Source organism: Triplophysa rosa, linkage group LG21, assembly GCF_024868665.1.
Source record: "Triplophysa rosa linkage group LG21, Trosa_1v2, whole genome shotgun sequence".
NCBI classification, from domain to species: domain Eukaryota; kingdom Metazoa; phylum Chordata; class Actinopteri; order Cypriniformes; family Nemacheilidae; genus Triplophysa; species Triplophysa rosa.
Genome location: NC_079910.1, coordinates 5,438,896 through 5,459,170, shown reverse-complemented (window position 1 = coordinate 5,459,170; position 20,275 = coordinate 5,438,896). Strand labels below are relative to the sequence as shown.

At 39.4% G+C, this 20,275-nt stretch overlaps 1 long non-coding RNA gene across 2 annotated transcripts; it reads right to left on the bottom strand.

Moving 5' to 3' along the window:
• Positions 1-224: 224 nt before the first annotated feature.
• On the bottom strand, positions 225-16,651 carry LOC130545556 (uncharacterized). 2 transcript variants are annotated; one of them, XR_008961663.1, is made up of 5 exons: positions 15,912-16,651; positions 15,648-15,705; positions 3,244-3,280; positions 2,790-2,987; positions 225-2,708 (listed from the first exon to the last, which is right to left on the bottom strand). It is a non-coding gene; the product is annotated as an uncharacterized LOC130545556 (long non-coding RNA). The 2 variants fall into 2 exon arrangements; XR_008961664.1 differs by lacking the exons at positions 15,648-15,705; positions 15,912-16,651 and adding exons at positions 7,985-8,064; positions 8,463-8,795.
• Between the last annotated feature and the right edge of the window lie 3,624 nt (positions 16,652-20,275).

Below are 20,275 nucleotides of genomic sequence, written 5' to 3'. Positions count from 1 at the left end.
AGATTTGTTTCTTATTAAAGACAGTTTATGCTTCCAGCGCTAAAAGGCATGAACACAGAACAATAAAGAAACATAATGGCGGAAGAGGATTACTGGAGTTTCTTTGCTTCTATTTTCGTTCGATCTAGAGTTAGGTGCCTGACTGCTATTGACCAGAGTTTATTAACTTCTGTTGCAATAGTACAGAGAAGAAAGAAAGAACAAAAAACATCAGGTACCCAGGATTTCGAATTTGTTACCGTCATACGGTGCCTATGTTTAGTTTCCTAATCAGATTCCTTTTTGAAAATAGCACACAGCTCCTGTTGCCTGAATCATTCCAGACAATTTAATTCAAGAATGTAATATCACTGACAAACAATAACAAAAACCTAAATGTACCATGGTATTACCATATTTTTGTACACGTTAAATGAAAATACAATGGTATTATTTTGAAAATCATTTTGTGTCATTCCTAAAAAGATGAAATCAAAATGGACTATTTACTTTGTTAGCAAACATTACTATTTTTGTAATGAACAATTTATCTGTGCAAGTTCATCCATAGAAAAGTCTCTGTAAACACAAAATCTGAAAATGTATTTGCGGTCTAGAGCATTGATCCTTCTCTGATGACATCAGTTTGAAGTTTTGGGCACAAAATCCATTAACCCCTCCCCTCAAACCCATCCTAAGTGTGCTGCCAACTCCATTTCTGATGGAAAAGTGTATATTTCTAGATCCAATCGATTTGCAGTGGAAAAAACAATTAGCAGCATCTATTTTTCTCATCAGATTTAAGGTTAAATGAGTTGTATTAGGACTGTTACAATAACAGACTTTCAGGATTGTCAGGGCCAGAAAAATCTACAATAACTATACTAATGCAATATATATTTTTTTGGCGCATGAATCATCCTTTAAAGACAAGTACTGGAAGTTGGAGGGAGTGATGGTAACCATGTTAAACAGGTGCAAACCCGCCATGTGAAAGTGTCAACCAGATACTGGAGCTGGATAACTCACGTTATTATCATGTGTATAAGTATAAACAGATTATAGATCATCACTGTTATTAATTAGTGCTGTCAATCGATTAAAAAAATAATCTGATTAATCACATTAATCACGCTGATTAAACATAACTTTAATGTTTTTAAATATACTTTTACTTTCTAATAATTTCACGTTTAATCTTCAAATTAATGTACAACATATTTGTTTAACAGCATCATTTTATGAATGAAAGCCAACATTCTGATATTAGTACTGCAACCGATGTCTATCATGTCTCTATTAAATTGATTCTTTTTTATTTATTTTAACATTAATTATAGCCATTCAACAGTGTAATAGAGAGCTATCATGGGGAAATATACAGAAATTGAATGAAGTTCTCAAACACTTTACAGTTTTTTATGCTAAATAATTCTAAATTAAATACAGAAGAATTTACAAAACACATTGAATTCCTCTTTTCTTTTGTTCTTTGATTAACATCAATGACAGGAGTCACAGCAGCAGGTTTAAGAATGCGACCCCTTCAAGAGCCATCCTTTTACACAGGTCTGATGCCTCTCCGGTTTTCACAACTCTTTGCATTCGTTTAACACGTTGAAGTCTGTGCTTACGAAAATGCTCAAAACGGGCTTTCTGGCATAATGTGGTGTGTTTTTTTTTTTCATTCAAGCACTAAAGAGAACTTAATACTGGTGCGCTGTCTGACTGATTCTGACAGAGATTCACTGACGCAGACTTTACCCCTTGACTATATACACCACACTGGACTGCTGTCACGTAGCGTTTTGCCGCGTCCCACAGTTTGAAGCTGTCTATCTACACCGAACACGTCAAAGCAACCGTTTCAAATCGAGCTTAAATTGTTTAAAAGCCTTTACATGAATAAGAGCGTGATTATATAATGTAACGCTAGACAAAGAATGACAAAACAAATGGATGCTGCGTTAAATATTTTTTACGCATTAATCTGAAAAACATTAATGGCATGCGGTAACGCGTCAGCCCTATTATTAATATAACAAGATTATTAACAAAACGGTATATTGTGACACCTCTAATATATAGTATGTATCAAAGCATCGTGGAGTAACAATATGACACCATCATTGTTCCGTAGGGTAACACTTAGTTTTTTTTTGTAGGACTATCTGTTTGGTAGTGCATTAATATACAGTAAGAGGAAGTGTTTAGTAAACCTATTGAAAAGTAAATATTTTGCTATCACATTTAGTGATGCTAGTGACCCGCAAATTACATGAGACTCAATAAGTAGTGGCACTGTAAACAATTAGCACTGTACTAAATATGAACAGAAAAATATTTGGCACATAAACACCTTCTAATGTCCCATTACCTTTCCAAACAATCAATCAAAAAATAAATCAAGCAAGCAATCTAATGCAACTTTGTAAAATCAAGAAATGCATTTCATCTACATTCCTCTCAGTGAATGTAAGGACCGGACTGGCCTCAAGTAGAGAAGCACAGATGGACGGATTGATCTTGGCTCTTGGATGCACGATCATACCTCCCACTGCTAATTGCTGATAGCAAGCAAAGTAATGAGCGATGAATTCCCGCTTTCAAGATTCTGCTGATTAAGCTGTCTGTAGTGATGCCGAGGCAATGCGTTTGACCAGAGATGATCACTCATGACTGCCTTCCTCTCGTTGACAGGCGTTTGACTCTATGTAGTCACCATCCATCTGTCAGAGATGCGAAACAAGTTCAAGAACAAGGAAATGCATGTGTACTGTCTATACTAACTTGAGGCCATTTCCTTTTACCTGAGTTTTGTGAGGTCACAAGTCATATACCCAAGTTGCTCCACTTTATCTGGTGTACGAGATGAGAGACAGGCTTTATGATTGAGTTTGCATTCTAGAGGACCAGAGGGCATGTTGTTAATTTGAAAGGGAAGGAAGGAAGTCGGATAAATTTATCTCCCTGTCATCTCCAATCCTCCCTGGCACAACGTTCTGCCCCTTCGCACAGCGGGAGAAAATAAAACAACAGTTATTAATGAGGTGTTGTGCCAAGCAAGTGCATGCATGCATTTCTTGATAGCAAATCCACTTCCTTAATGGCATACACAATTACCACAAAAGACATTAATGTACTCAAAGTGAGCATGAAGGCTCACTTTAGCATTTCTAAAGCCGAGAACTCTTTGCTTAATGTGAGTCTCATCTTAACGGGATAGTTTCCCACAAAACTAAAAATCTTTAATCGTTTACTCACCCTCATTTCTTGCCGAACATGTATGACTGTCTATCTTCTGCAAAACACAAAAAAATAAGATTTAAAAGGTCCAGTATGAAATTTAGCGGCATCCAGCGGTGAGGTTGCAAACTGCAACCAACGGCTCAATACACCCCCTCCTTTTCGAAGCACCACGGTGGCTGACAAAGGACTAAGATGCCCTCACGTTTTTGCTTCTTTGCTGAAGGAGAAAACCGTATTTAACAAACGCACTCTGTAGGGCAGTTTGTCCGTTTAGGGCTACTGTAGAAACAACATGGCAAATTCCATGTAAGGTAACCAGCGGTGTATGCAGATAGAAATAACTCATTGTAAGGTAATACAAACATAACGCTTCATTGTGTAAGATCTTTATACACCTCTGAATTTTTATCAATGGATCCTCCATAAAATGACACAAAGCACCTTTAAAGAATGTGGTAACCAAGCAACATTGGTCCCCATTGATTTGCATTGTATGGACACAAAACCACAGAGAACCGTGAAACAATGTTTCAAATTATCTTATTTTTGTTTTACCGAAAAAGACATACAGGTTTTGACATTTGTGAAAATATCACCCCCCAAAAAATCCCAGAATGTCTTCATTTTTTGTGAGTGAGAAACTGTTTTAAGGTTGAATGCGAATGAGAGCCAAATCAAGGTTGAGCTAATTGCTGTTACGCAGCGCTTAAAGTGTGACAGAATATATATTAATCTGCCTGATGAGAGTTCATTAATCAAGATCGGCATCCAAAGCCATATTCCTCTCTGAGGAAATATGCAAATGAACTATCATTTAAATACACACCACAAAGCTAAAAGAAACTGACTTAATTTTCTAGCTGGTGCGTAAAAAATGGCCGGTGACCGCGGTTTCTAAATTGAGACCGCAGCCAAGAGTGATTGTTAAAGCTCAACCCAAATGTGGGTGAATTCCACAGCATGTGTGTACCCAGACGGGTGAAATCCACCTCAGAGAGAGCTGTGAGATGGGGAATTAGCCTCACGGAGCCTGCTGAACACAGCCAAAACCGAAGTCTCCCACTCATCCAGAACAAATATTAGCACAGCTAAGTAATAATATTAGCATATACAGTGGGATGTGCTTTGGTCCCATATGTAACTGGAGCCTTAATTGCCTACAAAGCTATAAGATTAAACTTTAGTACCTTCCAGACATAAGGATCACAGAGAATTTAACCGTTCACGTTCAAGCGAAGCGCCAATGCACCTTGACTTTTGGCCATCAGGTCTGATAAAAGGTCACTCAGATCTCTCTCAATTTTGTTAATTTTCTTTGTTCATTTGCAATTATCGGAGTAAACCACGTATACTTCATGTAAACAGCTTTAATTTGGGTGTTTATTTGAGGGCGTCAAGAAAGAACATGTTTGTGCTGCTCTAGCAAGTCTTAGCATCTAACTCATTTAAAATCATAATGTAATCCCTAAACCTCAGTGCTCCGCTGCGCCTAAAAGCCTGTCCGCCGATGCAGAATATTAAAAGGGTCTCCAATGCTGGATCAGACCACGGACCCCCGCAGAAGCAGCCGCACGCAAAGGCTTTCAGAAAATGAATCTGAAGGACAATAGCTGCCATTAATTCACTTATTTACCGAGCAGGAAGAGCTAATCAAATTCTGCCGCAGCTATCCGTCCTTCATGCATTGGGCTCTCGAATTAACCTCTCAATAGCCCTTTCTGTGAGTGAAGAGACGCTGATATGCAGCGGGCCTCCTGGAGGCATCCCTCCACTGAGAAATCCTCTACAGGGCCCGATGACTTGAGCTGGGAATCAGCATATATCAGATAATTGCCAACTGGCTGGGTGCAACTTCAGGCCAATGTCACGTTTTTACAAAAAATAGTGGTGTACTGCAAGTCTCTAACTAATTTCCTAAATAAGTTTGTCAACATTTAAACAACATGCTATTTAATGTAATCCTCTATTGACTGACACATGACGCAACTACAGAAGTTTACATGAGACCTGATGCACAAGAACAACCAATAAATGAACCTCACAAGGTGAAAATGGGATCCTCATAACATTGCTATTAAAACACAAATGATATAAAAAAGCAATAACAGTGTTTACCATTGCAGAGGGTTGCAGATGAATGTTGCTGGTTTGAATTTTCAGCGGGACACAGGTTACGGGTTCGAATAGTGTTCTTTTTTTTCTCTACCATCGCAAGTGTATCTTCAGTACACTCTTAAAAATTAAGGTGCTTAAAAGTTTCTTTACATCACTGCAAAAAAATGACTTTCTTACTTAGTATGTTTGTCTCGTTTTCCAGTACAAATGTGCAGTGCATTTTCTTGATGAGCAAAACGACCCAAGAAAATAAGTTTTTAGGACAAAAATATGAAATTTCAGTGAATTTGTACTTAAAACCAGCAAAGAAATCTCCCAATGGGGTAAGAAAAATAATCTTGAATTTAGTGACTAAGAAAAAGGTAAACCTTAATTCAAGATTATTTTTCTTACGCCATTGGCAGAATTTTTTGCTTGTTCTAAGCAAATATTCAATGAAATGTCATATTTTTTGTCTTAAAACAAGACAATGCATCTTGATTCAAGAATGTTTAGACATTTGTACTGGAAAACAAGACAAACATACTAAGTAAGAAAGTCATTTTTCAGTGCAGCAGTGGTTCTTGAACTGGGGGCCCCAAGATGGATCCAGGGGGTCCACAGATTTTGTGGCATTTTATGAAATATAGAAATTTATCATTGATTTTTATGCAATCAAACATCAGAAAAATAACACCACCAACCCAAATAATTTGTTTCAGTATTGTATAACTGAATATGTTTTTTAAAATTCTAAGATTTAAGATTGTTAGTCTTTATTTGGGGGCCATAAAGCAATGCACTCTACACAAAGGGGGCCTTACAACAAAAACGTTTGAGAACCACTGCTTTACAGCGACACCATATAAGAACCATTTTTGGTTCCACAAAGAACCATTCAGTCAAAGGTTCTTTAAAGAACCATCTCTTTCTTACTTTTTTATAATCTGAAGAACCTTTTTTCACCACAAAGAACCTTTCGTGAAACAGAAACATCTTCAGATGTTAAAGGTTCTTTATGGAACCAAAAGGTTCTTCTATGGCATCGAAGAACCTTTCGAGGCACCCTTAAGAGTGTAAGGCAGCTAACCCCGTGTTACCCATTGGGTGATGGTATCCATTATCGGTTACAAATCACTGAGCTTTCTGTAAACACATTAAGAGTGAAAAGTGTGTTAGAAACCATTACCATACAAATGATAAAAAGATTACATGAGAGACACAAAACAAACGGCAAAAGGCACACAGGGGAAATAAAGAAAGCAATAAAAAACAGAGGAGAGAAAAGAAAGAGTCATCTTGTTGTGTAATCTTTACCCAGACTACCCTGGGACGAAGTTTTGCTGATGGGGAATGTAGGCTACTTAACATTAAGGATGCATGTTTTCATTTTTTTTATATGCTACAAAACTTATATGCTATTGTACCCTCTGAAATTGCATATAAACTTCATAAAACATCATATCTATCTGTCTGTTGTGCTGTATTAAAGGCAGACAATAATTAGATTTTGCAATAAAAACACATACAGTAAAAATTCTCCTTAAAGGAACACTTCACCCCAAAATGAAAATGCTGTCATCATTTACTCACCCTCAAGTTGTTCCAAATCTGTATAAATTTCTTTGTTCTGATGAAGACAAAGAAAGATATTTGAAAGAATGCTTGTAAACACAAAACAGTTCTTGGCCACCATTGACTACCATAGTAGGGTAAGTTGCTTTATAAATTTCTTTGTTCTGTTGAACACAAAAGTAGATGTTTTAAAGAATGTAAAGCTTTTGACTACCATTGTCATTTTTCCTACTATGGTAGTCAGCGGTGGCCAAGAACTGTTTGGTTACAAGCATTCTTCCAAATATCTTTCTCTGTGTTCATCAGAACAAAGACATTTATACAGATTTGGAACAACTCAAGAGTGAGTAAATGATGACAGAATTTTTTTTTTTGGGTGAACTGTCCCTTTCAGTTAACAGGTGCACGATGTGCCCAGTAACTGATAATCCTCATTTATTCTGCAACAACAGATCAGAAAATGTGAAAAAGTGGCTTCAGGTCCACCAGGATTATAAATACAAGCAATTCCACCAAACCCCAGAAACATGAAAGACACCTTTAACATTTATTTAAAACTCCTCCTGCGCGTAAGCCCCGCTCTGTCAACTTCCAACTACAGAAGCTTCTGTGAGACCTGATGCCCAAGAACATCAGAGAACTGAACCTCTTTCCCCTACACAGTCTGAGAGAAACAGGCAGGGTGGAAATTGCATCCTCACAGCCCCCCGCCATGTGCATTTTCATACGTTCAACCCTTATCATACGACTTTGAAAAGCAGGAGAGCAAGGGAGGCCAGTGTAAGACTGTGCAGATGGCCGTTTGATGCCCTCACAACTGAGTTCCTCAAAATGAGTCAAAAAAGCCTTTAGTTCAGCGTCAGGTGTCCAAGGACCAATTTTGGAAGACCGCTGAACGAGGATGACGGAGGGACCCCTGACGTTTTGGTTGAGACATAAAGTGAGAAACTGCACCCCAGTGTTTCTTTGATATCCATGGACCGTCAGAAGCACGGGGCATATTAGTTCTCTTGGGAGGACTATTTCAACCCCCCAAAAAAGATTATGAAAAAGCCTCAATGCGGGAACTTTGCTTTTGATAACTTACTTGACTGGGGTTGCTATCTTGGCAAGTGTAGTTAATACCGCAATCCGTTTCTCACAAACCTCCACAAAGACCTCCATGATCTGTAACCAAAGACTTTGTCATTGAATGTAATATTTAATTTGTTGTGGGTCACTATTGACTTTTCATTTTTGAGTTAACTATTCCTTTAAGATCATAAGTAGAACTTAAGTAAATTTTAAGCATTAGTGAACATAAGTTTCTTATTCCAAACTTACTACTAAACCATTGCAACAGTTGTAACCAATTCAGAGGATGGCAGAAGACAATTTCTGGTTTATATATATATATATATATATATATATATGTCTTCTGTGTTTTCACCTTTTTTTTGTTTTTACATGTATAACTTTAAATGCTTTGCTTATAGTCAATATGTCTCATGTACAGCTGCTTTGTAACAATGGAAATTGTAAAAAGCGCTATATAAATAAAGTTGACTTGACTTGGCTATTCCCACCTGAACACGGGTCTTGAACCATGAGGTTCTGTATACTTTGGTTTGCGACACGAAGATTACAATTCACTGAACTTTCTGTAAACAAAAAAGAGTGAATCCTTAACACATAAATGGTAAAAAAGATTCCATGAGCACACTCTGAGACACAACAAAACCATCAAGAGAGGAAAATGCACATAGGAAAAAAACACCAAGCAATAATAAAAACAAGAGGCGGAATGGAAAGAGTCATCTTGTTGTGTAATCTTCTCCCCGGCTGCCCCCGGGAAGAGGTTCTGAACGCTTGGGAATGTGCTTGATATGGAGGACACGTACTTGAACTCCACCCTTACATTCTGCTTACCCCCCTGCTTCACCAGCTCTGAGGCGAGCGACAGTCTAGGAAAGATTAATGCGTCTTCAACAGCGTGCATGAAATCAAATTAGTGTTTAGTCACCCCCATACGAACCTCGCTTGCCCTAAACAACAACCCGAGACTCTATCATTTTAAGCCCCTTCCTTCCAGATGTAAAGGATGACGTTAATTATTTGCAAATCTAAAAAATATTAATTGTGTTTTCACTCTCTGTATACAAATAAAGACAGCAACAAATTCCTCAAAACAATGAGAATCTTCCCCGGGATACTGAAGCGGGGAGGTATTGTAATTCCATCATCTGATAGAGTCTCAATATCTCATTTTCTCCGTAATCAAATCGTCAGTTATGAGGAAAGATGATGTTGCCATACGTTTTCCATCTCCTCATATAGAGCGAGCGCGCGGGCTTTAAACAACGCCTCCCTTTCTCATTTTGGCGGCGCTCAGATTACATCACAGGCAGAAGTGTGAAGGCGCTACTCATAACAATGTCACATCGCATTAAGTCTCCCGTGCCACTTGTGGGCCTCAATCAAATTTCAGCTGACTCTACCTATCTGTGACTACAATTGGATTTGCTCGGAGACGACGGGGATTATGGCCACTTCTCCGTATATATTCCACTTTCTCCAATCTAGCGCTTGATCATGCAATCGAGCTCTTGGGGAATAAGCCGGTTCGGATAGCTTTGGTGTGTAATAACCTATGGGGATTGGAGATGGAGTGAATGACAGGGGTACACTGTTCAAATAGCAATATTACAGGGACACGTCCCAAAGTGAAACACAGGAAGCAGACGATGATCCCTGTTATTGAGGGAAGTCATGCTTCCTTAGATAAAGGTCAACGGGGCCAAGTGTGTATGAGAGTATGTGTACGTGTAACAAGTGACACCAATGAATCGACAGAATATTTTCACCGCAGAGGTGAAAACTGATAGGCAAGTTCATGAGGTCAACAGCAGATATAATGGTAACGAACCTTTTGATGCGGCAAATGATGGTTCTAACAACTCCAAGTGGATTTGCTTAAAGCTGTAATCCATAACTTTTGTGTCTATTGCCTGTTTGAGAACATAAAATCGCAGGTTACTTCACATACATCACACATCTTTCACACAAATAATTTACATTTTGTAATACAGCACGAGCAAGCAACACATCATCACATTAATCCCTTCGTGTTTTGTACATTATACAGGTACACGCCGATTGCCAACAAAACACAGACATATGACTTAGTTTGTCTTACCACGTGCAGTTCATGTCCGGCATCTTTTAGCACTGGGACTGCGCCATCTATCAAGTTCAAACGATCTCCAAACCCAGCGTTATATCCACCGTTTATATAACATCCATCACTGAAATGCCGAATGCTGAAATTCACTATCGCAAGAGTAACGATCTGCAGCGCAGCCCATCTTGACGCAGCGCAGATAACCTTGATGGTAAGCGGGTCTCGCACGTCGGTTGGCTCGTGGGCGGGCTCTTTCTTTCGCCTTGCCGTGCTTTTCCGGGAGAATGGCCAATAAAAGGAATAGGATCCCTTTGACGACACAGGGATCCAGAATTATAAAAAACCTTTCCGAAACAAGTTGGAGTGCTGGGGGAGAGTTTTAAGTACAGAAATACTACGTCATACATCCAACTCATTTTTTAACAAGTTGACCATGTTAAGCATGAGAAGCCAGCACGTTTAACAGTGTAAAGAAGTCAGAATGCATGACAGGTAAAAATACTTAATCATTATCATAAGCTTATCAGTGTGAATGGTGGTAAGGTAAGGAGACAGTTTTCAACACTGCCGCTTTATGAACAATATCTCAATATCAGAGTTTTAAAAACGATGCCACGTCACAACTTATCCATTTAAACTCAATCTCAGGCAGTAATGAATTCTATTACATTCAATCCCACAAAACAGCAGTGGACATGAATAACATCAGGCTCTCTCAGATCCTTTTTACACAGATTGTAAACAGATATAGAGCACAGTTTCATTCATGACAAACCAGTATCATGCCACAGTCACACATAACACAAAACTGGCTGAATAAAAGTGGTGTCTGTGACAATTACAAAGCGCTGCGGTATAAAGGTACGCATAGCTGTGTTGGATGGAGAAAAAGCAGGCGATCCGTCTTAAACGCACCTGTAGAGAGTTAGCATGTGGCAGGCTAACAAAGACAGATTAGGATCCTGAAGGTATGCGGTTAAGATGGAGATTCTCAGAGCTACTCCACCTGAGAGCAGAGAAATGTGATTTAGCACGACTAGAGAAATCCCACAGTGTGTTGTGGCTACGCAAGGTCAAAATTATTTTCCCTGCAATGGTGGATGATTTGATTTTGATGCTAATATTACGTTCGTATGATACATTGCGGTGTACGTTATGGCTACATATGGCCCTTCACAAGATTGTTTTTGAAAAGCCCAGTGTTAGCAAAGCCAAACTCTAAAATCATTATGGAGTGCCCTCTCCTTGAAGGGTAATGCTTGAAATGCAGGATGTTTCCTCTACTGCCAAGCTTTTCAGCAGAGCACACATCCCTCATAGGAGGTTTTCTTCACCGTATTGACTGGGGATAAGTTTGTCACTGGATCCGGATTAAAGTCTTAGGCCTATCTGTAAAATGGAGGGTGAGGGGAGAGCGTGGAGGAAGGGCAGAGGTTTGTTTACCTACATTGGCTGCTGTGTACAGATGGAACGTAGCGGATGAGAGAGAGGGGAAAAGTAGGACTCCTGTTGCAATGTCACCTCCAGATTGGACATCTCAGTCAAGACCGATAACGCACACGGCGCTCTTAATTAATCATCAGCGCCATATCGATGTGTCAATAAAGCCCTCACTCGTCAGCTCGCCAGCCGCCCTCTATTAAACCTGGAAGCCCTGGAGTTCTAATTTAGCTTCTGCGATGCTCAACGCAGTGCGCCATCCAATGCCATGTCACTCATGTGAAGCTCTCAGGCGCTTCTCAGATTGTTGAGTAAGAAGGACAACCGCCTAGAATACACTTTGACTTCTTCCGTCTGTCTGTAAATAAATCAGAAACAGAACAGTGCAGCTGACTCAAAATCAAAGAACGGAGAAATGTTTTAAGGGTGCAGACACCACAGGGCAGGGCAGAGACCCAGACAATAAAATATTACACAACAACATTATGAGTCTGTTTACCCATGTAACCCGTGTCCTCACCATGCGTTTAATCCCTTTCAAAGCCTATTAGGAACGAGATCGAGAACGTTTGGCACCAATACAGATCAAACGTTACCTACGTCTCTGTTCTCACCGAATGCAAATGCTGTTCTGCACCCCGAACCAAATGAATAGTAAATGGACGAAGCGTACCGGCGGAGCTTGCATGCAGATTACCTGGCCAAAGATTTGAGCCTAATTATTATTCATGTTTACAAACTTTCATCTCCCGAGGACGGGCCAGCCTGCGACGGCGCATACATAATGAGCAAACAGACCGTGCTCGTCATGTGGACCCAGACATGCATTTATTCATGTAGCCCACACACACATATTCACTTACAAAACACACAGCGCTTCTGGTGTCTCAAGGGACAAGGCATTTATGAAGACGCCAATTCGATGGCATTATGGCGGCACTACAGATTCTTGGCTGCAGCTCTCCTCAGTATAACCAGTGTCCCATCCCTCTCCTGCAATGCTCAAGGCCCGTCTCCACCAGCCTCTGGGGATAAGCAGGAAGAGCTTTTCGCTGTCATAGGCGTCCACCGCATCCCAGAACCGAGATGCTTGCAGATTCTCAGGCCATATGGACGACAGCAAACAGCCTGTAGAAATATTGTGTGTATGTCTGCGGTGAGGCAGGTTATAGAAAAACAAACCCTAAGGTTAAGAAAGGTGAGAGCTAGCTATTCCACTGGCCACCAGTTCTCTGTGGGCTATTGATCGAGTATGCTTCTATCGCGGGGTGGACTATTTTTCTTCAGATCCCCTGTTGTTGTGCGTGTTTCTGTTCTTGTGCGTTTGCTTCTATAAACCTTCTTCAAACCATTCTCATTAACCTCATGCCACCGCGGGTGTGGTTTAATAGAGCTCGTGCTTTGAAATGCAGCTCTGTAATTCTAGACATAAGCCCATTTCACATTCGCCATAGCTTCAAGCGCTTTAATTTTTTGCAGTTAAATGGTAGTAAAATGTAAAATGACCTTCATTTTAACATTAGACAGCTCATTCGGGAGATATTATAACTAAGAAACTCACACTGTTGATGTCCACTCACAGTTAAGGTAACGTAAAAAAACAACAACAGGCACTTCTTTTGTTAAGTGGATGTTTTGCACTTACACAATACACATACTTTTTGTCCACCCATCACAGTAATGTATGTAATTATTGTCCTTTTTCATGCTTTATCCAGGCTTGGCCATCTGCTGGGGTCCGTGACCGTATCAGTAGCTAAAGTAAAAGATTAATTATCAGGGGTAGTGAGGCCGGGGTCAGCATCTCCAGAGTAAAGCAGCAGCCCCAACACAAATCCCCTTCACCCTGGCCACATGCTGGAGGCTCAAGGGTGCTCCAAGGGTTTCTTTGGATGACAGTTCGTCTGTGTCCTACGCACTTTCTGAAAGCCACCGTTGCCGTTCTTGCGTTAGCCTATGACTACTTTAACAATCAAAATAAATTAGGATCAAATAAAACCAGCACTTCCACTTGCAAGAGGACTGCAATGTTTTTTTATTATCATCATTAATTCACCCTCATGTCATTAAAATTCTGTATATGATGCTTTTCCACTTCTGAAACACAAAAGAAGATATTTTGAGAAATGTTGAGAGTGGTTTTGTGTCCATACAATTGAAGTCATCGGGGGCCAATGTTCTTTGGTTAGCAGCATTCTTCAAAATATCTCCTTTTGTGTTCTACAGAAGAAAGTAAGTCATATAATTTTGAAATGACATGAGGGTGAGTAAATGATGAAAGAATTTTCATTTCTGGGTGAACTATCCCTTTAAGGCAGATTTGTTATTATCTTGCTAGCACTACAAACAAAACGCTACATTTATCATCAGATGTGTATTTTCTGATATTGCATCATGTCAATATCACATGCTCACCCTTGACCTCACTCGCACCTTCTTATGGCCCTGAAATATCAACTAAAATCCATTTCTTAAATCAATTTTGTAAACGCATGGTTCAGCACTTTGTATTTTTCTGAAAACATTCCACACATCACCGCCCCAAAATGAACGGTGCGGATAAAAAGGATTAATAATACATTAACCTTGTCCTTCAGCCTGACCACTGTAGTGAGACGCAGGGCTTGAATAACTCGAATAACAAGATTTGCCCTATTTAAAAGGGTCATGTCTTGGGAAACAGGATTTTCCTTGCTCTTATGAAAAAGTCCAATGTGGTAGACATACAAAACAGATACAAACATCTGGGTGCACATTAACAAACGGGCCACAATACTACTTTTACACTGCATGTGCTTCAAATGCAAAATGTTAACCAATGATAACGTATTGAGGTTTTAAAGGCACAGTCGCAAAAACAACCTCAAAACTTGAACAATTCAATTCTGAACATTCGTATTGCCTGCAATTTGCTGTAACAAACTCACCGTAATCAATTTTAAAAGACCTGTTGGTGGTTGCAGACCGCAGGTAGAGTTGCAGAAGAGAACTTAATGTCTAAATTATAAGAAAATTATTCCAATACCAATTTCTCTGAGCTGAGATTTTGGATAGCTCAGCCAGAGAAACACTTGAATCTTAAAATACCCATAACTGTGTGAAAAACCTTTAAGCAATAAAAATGTCGCTGCCAATGTTAAGCAGAGTTTAGCTTCATGCAAATGAGCCCTAATGCAATTAGGGCTGCATAACGATTAATCGCGACTAATCGTTTGCAGAATAAACGTTTTGTTTACATAATATATGATGGTGTACTGCATATGATAATTATTTATATATAAATACACGTACATGCATGTACTGTATATAATTAAGAAATATGTAACTTTTGATATGTTTTATATTTATATATATATAATTGATATTATATATAAATATTAAATATATTTTTTCTTAAAATCATGCATCCATGTGTGTGCATTTATAAATACATAATTATCACACACAGTACACCAACATTTTTTCTGCAAACGATTAGTCGCGATTAATCGTTATGCAGCCCTAAATGCAATGCAGGGACCACCAAAAATAAAGCATATGGGACCCGCCTCCTGTCAGATTCTACTGTTCGTAACTAAGCGCTTGTTTTTGTTCTATATAACATGTTCTTTTCCCACATACACAGACGTTAAAATCTGTGAAAAACATTTCAGAAATGGTATCTTCTAACAGTAGTGACGTCTCCTAGTGACCAACAGTAAAGTGACGTCATAACCCGCAATAATTTAATCAGTGCACTTCCAGCCTAAAGGTCAAAGAAACCATAAAAAAACTATAGTAAACTAAATACGAACTATTAATCATGCAAGAAATATTAAACATTATGATAGGAAAACACATTTCTACTCGAGTGTCCATGTAAGATGCAATGTGCCATGTCAACAAGCCCTTAAAAGAGAGGACGTGTGGTTGATGTCCTGTACAGCACAGTCGACACGAGGAGGAATATGTTAAGACAGGTTCTTTGTGTACCTGTGAGGCTAAGACTAACCGAGAATAAATGGAATGACCTCACACTGCAGTTCATCCTTCATCCCACCTCTCAGCTCTGACTTCACCACCCCTTTACATCTGGCAGCGTACAACTCGAGCTCAGAACACTGTGAGCCCAAAGTTTACTCAAGCTAACAAATACAAAGAGCTTACTCACCTTTTCATTCACTATAGATACTGAAGTTTCAGGCATTCAGGTATTGATCTTGCAAGGGCTGTGAAGATTAAAAGTCAGTTTCAGAGTATATTGTGTATGGTGGCAAGCCAACAAACGTTCAGAAAAACATCGAGACAACTGGACAATATGGCTCTGTGCCAATATACTGTAGGCCATATACATTTGGCTATAAGAAAGGTTTTGCAGTTTTTTGTAGCCTTTTGCGATATTATGTGAAATTATTCAGAACGTGTTCATTCTCACTATTGTGATAATGCAGGCTGCTCTCAACATTATCCCAGCCAATCCATACTTCCACCCTGTGCACTTCTTCTGTAGACTTCTTGGCTGCCCTTCAATGAATGATAGGGAAAATTGGGTCTCTCTCTCAAGGCCAGCAGATGAGTGCACCTGCAGAATGTCCCCAGAGACCTGCAGATTATACACCCCTCCCTCCAATTCCTCTGCTTCTCGATGCCTTTCTACCTCGCCTTTTCGCAGGAAGGACAGAGGGCATCTCCTACGGAAGGTCAACAAGAATGAGATCCGCCATGGGATGCAGAAAGGGGTTGTTTTTGTTGCATTAAAACATAAGATGCGAGGCTCGAGAAGAGAACTGAAAACACTGGGGGCTGAAATGACATTTGAATTACAGAACACATTACAAACAGAGCAGTGGATGAAATTGATGGGAGCATATTTTGATATATTATGAATCTGGAGGCTTAACAAAAACCTCATCTCGTAATGCTTGTGTGACACTGCATGTCATCTTTGAGGTTTTATTGACCCGTGTGGTTTTATGTAGAAAACAAAAATAAACAGAAATAATTCTTAGGAACATCTGTGAGTGTGAGCTTTTATTTGTGTTTTTGGTTTAGTGAAGCATAGAATTTGTGTTTGTGTTGTATATTTTCACTCCTGCAACCAAATAGCAGGTCATCGCTTCAAAATAAAACAATTACTTTGAAAGTTAAATCTGAAAGAGTTTAAAACTTGTTGCCAATTTAAAGGTTGTTGGTTCGAGCTCCAAAAATCAGCAGAAACACAGAAAACTGCACGTTTTGGGATACTTCACCCAAAAATGAAAATTTTGTCATCATTTGTTCGGATGAACACAGAGAAAGAATTTTCCTTTTTGGTTGAAGTATCCCTTTAAGTTGTTTTAAAGGAATAGTTCACCTTCAAAATGAAAATTTTGTCATAATTTACTCACCCTGTTGTCATTTTAAAACTGTTTTCTTCTGCAAAACACAAACGATATTTTAAAAAATGTTGGTAACCACAAACCGTTGGTCCTCATTTACTTCTATTGTACGGACACAAAACCAATGCAAGTCAAAGGGGACCAACGGTTTTCTGTTACCAACATTTTTCAAAATATCTTCTTTTGTGTTCTGTAGAAGAAAGAAAGTCATACAGGTTTGAAATGACAAGAGGGCATGTAAATAATGACAGAATTTTCATTTGGAAGGTGAACTATCCCTTTAAAAGTGCTGTATTTACAAGTACTACTTATGATGTTTACTATAAAAAATGTTCCAGATGCTAACTTTGTGTTACTTTTTGGACCTTTCTGAATAGTTTCAGTGCGCTGGTACAACACCATTCCATAAAATCAATGCTGCTGACACAAAAAAAAGATTTAATTTCAGTCTGTTTGTTTGTAAAGGAAAAGACGTCCAAACTGAGAGCACAGGTGTAAAAAACACAGCAGAGATTACAAATATTTTTGCCATTTCTGCAATAGGAAACTGAATCCAAAACAGAAACATCATGATGAGACGCAGGCAGAACTAGATTGACCAAGATGACATGACCAGATGGAACTGAAAAAGAAAATAGCATAAGGTCTTCACATTGAGAAAACAGCAAAAAACAGACAAAAGTAGCTGGCAGAGGAGGAGCAGTAAAAACAGTATCAGAGTAGAAAAGTGTGACTGAGGTAAACACAGCACAGGTGGCAAAAAGATGAACAATTCCATTAGCGAAGCTGATTAGATCTTATGTGCTATTTCTGAGCGGTTCTCCCACTGAAACAGATGTTTGCCTATATATTTACAGGCACATTACTTCAAATAGCGCTTCTGATGATTTTTACTTTGGGCTTTATTACTAACAAAAGCCATAAAAATATATCTGGCTCACACGGTTGTGATAAAAACCCACCACCTCTTTTTAACCAACCTCTTGACCTCTGGATGTCTTAAAGGTATACAAACCATTACATCAAATTCACCTGTAAACAAGCCCCAGCTGTGGGGAGCCCAGCCTTTTTTTAGCCTAACAAAGGGACTGTGGGGCTTGGACAGTCGGTATCTTTAGCTCTTGTTTCTGAATTGTTGCTCTGTGCTTTGTGCTCCTGTGAAGGTTCAACAACTGCCACCGCAGTAATAAGCGCCATCTTTCTACCGCATCTCCGCACACCTTCACAATCTCTCCTTCTTAATTTGCTCCCCACGGAGCAGTGAATGATTTCGTCTGTTCTATGCTTTATATTAAACATTTCACCCTATTAGCTCTCAATAATCATTTTCTGCTGCCACAGACAGGGTGATTTCCCCAGGCGCATAAAAACGCAATAACACCGGCCCGGTTGCCAAGCTAATATTGCCATCATTCGTTTTTATGTGTCTCCTGCAGTCTGGGGAAAATGCCTCCGAAGAACTCTCTCCCTCTCCGGTGTTATGAGGAAACAACGGAAAGCACGTAGCATTTGTACCTTTCGAAAGTTGCACAGAATCCAATTTCCTGCAGCGCTAGCAAAAAGTCGCAATTTGAGGGAGGACAAAATCAAGTGAAAAAAAGGGACGTAATTTTGTTCTTTCTTCACAGTACAGATAGGTAACATAATCCACCTCTTCACACACCAAACAGGACAGTATCCCGGAACTAAATGTGCCTCAAATAAGCTCTTGGATCGTGAGGCAAAGCGCTCCAACAGTTTTTTTCATTGGCTCTCATAAATCCCACAATCTTCTTTTTGAGCAAGTATACAATATAATTAGAGTTGCACCGATATATTGGCCAATAATCCCTACCAGCAATTTTTCACACTATTGGCCAATATATATATGATCAGGGCCGATGTATCCTGTCAATCAAAAGGGGACAGGAAAATGCAATGAATTTGTGCTCTTTGTATAGAGAATGTTAAGAAATATCACCACTTTGATGTTCAATAATAATAGTCCTTTTATGAATTAATAACATTTAGAAAGTTCTGAAATATTAATTTAATCTTCAGCATCGGTATCGATATCGGCACAAATCACGCTAAATAATCGGCTATCGTATCAGTGGAGAAATTTGGCATCGGTGTATCTCTAAACACAATAGTTATATAATGTCAATTAAGATCGTAATGTTCTGTCAGATCTGTCAGTCCAGGTGTTATGGATTCCTCCTGTAGATAGAGAGAAAACTCTTACCCTTTGAAGTACACAAGCCATTTCCCAGACCTTGAGAAGCAAGCAGAATTTATCTCTTACATCGACCAGGGTAATATTAGTGATGTGACAGGCAGGTACGTGTGATTACCGCATCCTGCAGACAGACACAATCAAAGTAAACTGTACATACATTACATCGACAGAAATGCATGAATAATCAAATTAGCATGTCGCTTCATTAGACACACCAAGAAAAGCATTCATATTTTTCACACAATGCCATGCGCCAACTCTTCAACTAAGTGGTCTTAACAACGCGCCCTCCCCTTCTTTTGTTCTGGTATTCTCGGTTTCTTCTCGGAGTGAGAAAATCTCTCATTAGCAGCAGGTCCGGAACAATCACTCAATATCTGACTCGCTGGCATCTCTGTGTTTTTGTTGATTGCAGGCAAAAGCAATCAAGTGATTCTCCCTCTCTGTCTCGCTCCCGAATAGCTGATTAGTTTTTTCAGGATTAGCGGCATCCGTCTTATACTTTATTCATGCACTCTCATTAACAGTGTGCTGAAAAGTGCCACTATCAAGCAGATGAACAAGAAGGTGGCACTCGTTTCTGATAATTGTAGAGAGGGAGGGATTTTGGCCAAGCTGGACCACACTGTGAAATCTCATAATTCTTAGTCTGCTTGCTCGCCGTGTCCCCGGCTTCTCCATCTTAATTGGAGGCAGGCTTCAGGTGCGAGCACGCCAGCGTGAGGCAGAGATGAAATCAAATTACATGTCAGAGTCCGGACAAAGTGGGAGCTGATTGAGGAGAAAATGGAGGCTAATCTCGTCTATAGTGTTTTTGGAGGCATGCTGGCTGAGTTTCTCCAAGATTCACAGCTGAAGCTGAGAGCAATAAACAGAGCGGGAGGAAGTGAAGAAGAGTGAGGTATCTAATTGCACTGTGCGGTATTCGGGTATGACAATAATGGTTTTACAGTAGCTACGCTTGGATTCCAATACCACTATACTACTTTTTAATACTTGGAAACTAGGCACATCATGCAAAAATTCAAATGCATTTGCTTGTACATTATAGCACCAAAGTACACGGCATGGGATGCTATATCCCATAATGCAACCTGCTCAGCCAGATCTCATCTTAAGCACACTAACCTATCAAACATCAATTTTCTTAGCACAAGTGAAAGTTCAATTAAAGGGCCACACACAGCAGAATAAATGTTGCTG